Here is a 2,941-nt window from a genome sequence, read left to right on the forward strand (position 1 = left end):
GGAACACCGTATTGAGGCTTTGTTCTGACCGCTCATTCGGTGTCGCGTTTCTTTCAAGCAATTTTCCTGGTTAGCCCGCACTCGGCTTGCTCCCAGAGCCGTGTTAAAGTCTACTTCGCATTCACTCTCTTTTCTCAGCAGACTAAAAGAAAGTTTCATCTTGGGCTCCCTGAAACTTCCATCCTGCACCGCTGTTTGCTTTTTCACAAGAGCAGAGGAGAGCGCACCGTTCCCAGCGGCACTGCAGTACCGGGTCGATGCTTGGAGTGAACGGAGCAAGCTCCTTTTTCAACTCCTATTGATAAAAATCCATTTAATATGTAGTCCTCGCATAGAGGACACATCAGACATTAAACTGATAAGAACAGATACTACACTTGATCTTAGCCAAAAGACCGAGAAGCGATAACTGTCCACTGGTTCACGTCCGAGGGCCCTTCCTGGCACAATGCGCACTTGTAGCGGTGTTCTTTTTATGGCCATAGTGTCACTTTGCACCTCCGCCCACCCGCTGCACTGAGCACTCTTCAGCCCTTTTAAATGGAATAACTTTACACTACCGCACGCTCCAGCAAGCACCATTCAAGCAACAACTTTGCACTCCAGCTTCGAACATCGGCACAGTCGCAACAAGTAAGGCGACTCTACTCAGAGAAGTCACTCTGCACAGTAACAAGATTTCTTTTGCACAGACAGAAAGGGCTTCATCCGCAAAGGTAAAGCCTGCCAAAAATAGAAACAACTCATTAGTGCTGCTCAACGTTGTACTTTGCAGTAAAAGAAAGAGCAAATCTAAAGATTCAGGAATCCGAGAATAAGCTTACTTCCATGAGTTCTTCACGATTTCGGATTTTGCTATAAAATGAATTCCTTCACTCAAACTAAATTAAAACTGCTAAACCGCTAATCTGTTACATGCAAGGCAGATGTCAAATTCACCGAAATAGGATCTAAGGGTATTTGGCCAATCGAGCTGTAGCAGCTTCGGTAAAAGAGTATAAGTTGAAGAGTTTGTGAATAAAGGTGTGCGCACACATAGTGAGTTGTAGGAAAATAGGCAGGGAGCAATGCCGGCTGGGGTATAGGTTCTTGTATGTTGTCTGACTGTTTGATTTGAATGTGTTGTGTAAGTGTCCTGTTGAATGTTACATGTTTGGGCTTTGACACGCTTCACTGTGGTTGTTAACTGTGTGGTGTGTCCTGAAATGTTATATGTTTGGGCTGTGTGACATGCTTAATGCTTTTCAGTAGCAACCCACTTATTCATATATAGCAGTGCAGAGTGTAGAGAAAAGAGAGAAAAGAAAGCCGTTTTGGTGTCACGGGTGTTGTGACTTACACACACACATTTCTGAATTGAGAAAGGAAATTATTTTAGAGGAAGCACTAGTAGAGTTTAGATCCCACATTTGTTGATAGGCATTCATTTAATTTTTCTTTTAATCAGTTTTAAAGTGAATACTAACTGAGAAATGAAAAAGGTGAAGAGTTTAGAAGCTTGGTTCAAGAGCAAAACTTGGTTTATGATCAGCTGAGTCTCTAAACAGAACAGCAAAGGGCTTCATCGAACATTTAAAAAAGATTCAGATTGTTAGAATATCCAGAATTTATAAGAATGGTGGTGATTACTCTTATTTTCTAGAATGGAAATAACTGCACCATGTCTGTTTTATGAATTTAAGGGGCTAAAAAGTTTTGTTCTCGTTTTTCTATGATTAACCGAATGTATGTGAGAGTCCAAACAGACAGAAGGGTTACGGCCGAGCGCTGGACCTTCCAAAAAAGATGAGACAGGCTGGACCTGTGCCATACTAGTTAAGACCTGCCTGTGGATAACAGGTTCTTTAAACTCTCACACACACAAACTCACACACGTTCGCACACATACACCAGTTGATAGAGTAGTCAGAAAGTGCCGAGAATTTATTTATGAGTGTGATCGTGTGAGTGAGAGACGTCTCTGAGTTCTGAAGGAAAAATAATACATCATCAGCATAAAGACTTATTTTATGCTCAATATTTTGGGGTTGGATGCCTTTAATATTTCTATCTTGTCTGATAGCAGCTGCTAAAGGTTTGATGAAAATAGCAAAAAGTGAGGGAGAAAGTGAGCAACCCTGTCTTGTACCTCTCTGCAGACTGAAGCTTGGAGAAGTTTGATCATTTGTCCTGACACTTGCATTTGGGGAGCTATATAATATCCTTATCCAGTTGATGAAGTGTGACCCAAACCCGAATTTGTTTTATGCTGCGAATAAAAATTTCCAGTTCACTCCATTAAATGCTTTTTCTGCATCTAGAGAGTCGATTGTGGTTTCCAAGTTGCTGATGGTAGAATAGTCTATGAGATTAATGATCCGGTTTGTGAACGAACTGTTGTGCCTACTGCTCTTCAGCCTGTCAAATGAAACGTAGAATTTAAAACGTGACAAATGAACGAAGACCCAAGGAGTTGAGTCGTAAACTAATCAATACTGTTTCCTGTGCGAGGACCCGTCAGTCGAGGAGTTGAGTCATGAACGAATCAATACTGTTTCCTGTCCTGCTGACTGAGCTTATGAAGCTGCCGCCTGCCATGTGGTGAGGAAGGGTACTGCATGAAAATGAACGAATCACTCACTGAGACAACTCGTTACTCCCGAGTCATATAAAAAATTTGTTCATATCGAACGAATCGCTCACGAACGACACATCACTATCTATTTGACGAGTTATTCATGAATTCGGATTTTGCAATAAAATTAATTCCTTCTCTCAAACCAAGTTCAAACTGCTTTGTCCTTCATATTGCATACTGCATGTCCGACCATGGTTTGTAAAACGCGGGTAAGACAAGGTGCGAATGCCCGACAATGTATGATCAAAAGAGGGAGCGGAGGTGTTCGGCTGCAAGGTCTGAATTTCCAACCATAATTTGTAAACACCGTTGAAGAAAAGCCTC

General features: G+C 41.8%; 1 non-coding gene across 1 annotated transcript; it reads right to left on the reverse strand.

Moving 5' to 3' along the window:
• Positions 1 to 216: 216 nt before the first annotated feature.
• Positions 217 to 407, reverse strand: LOC140306065 (U2 spliceosomal RNA). Its single transcript, XR_011915428.1, has one exon. It is a non-coding gene; the product is annotated as a U2 spliceosomal RNA (small nuclear RNA).
• Positions 408 to 2,941: the final 2,534 nt, after the last annotated feature.

This window comes from Leuresthes tenuis, unplaced genomic scaffold (genome assembly GCF_036924035.1).
Source record: "Leuresthes tenuis unplaced genomic scaffold, fLeuTen1.0.hap1 SCAF_4, whole genome shotgun sequence".
Taxonomy (NCBI): domain Eukaryota; kingdom Metazoa; phylum Chordata; class Actinopteri; order Atheriniformes; family Atherinopsidae; genus Leuresthes; species Leuresthes tenuis.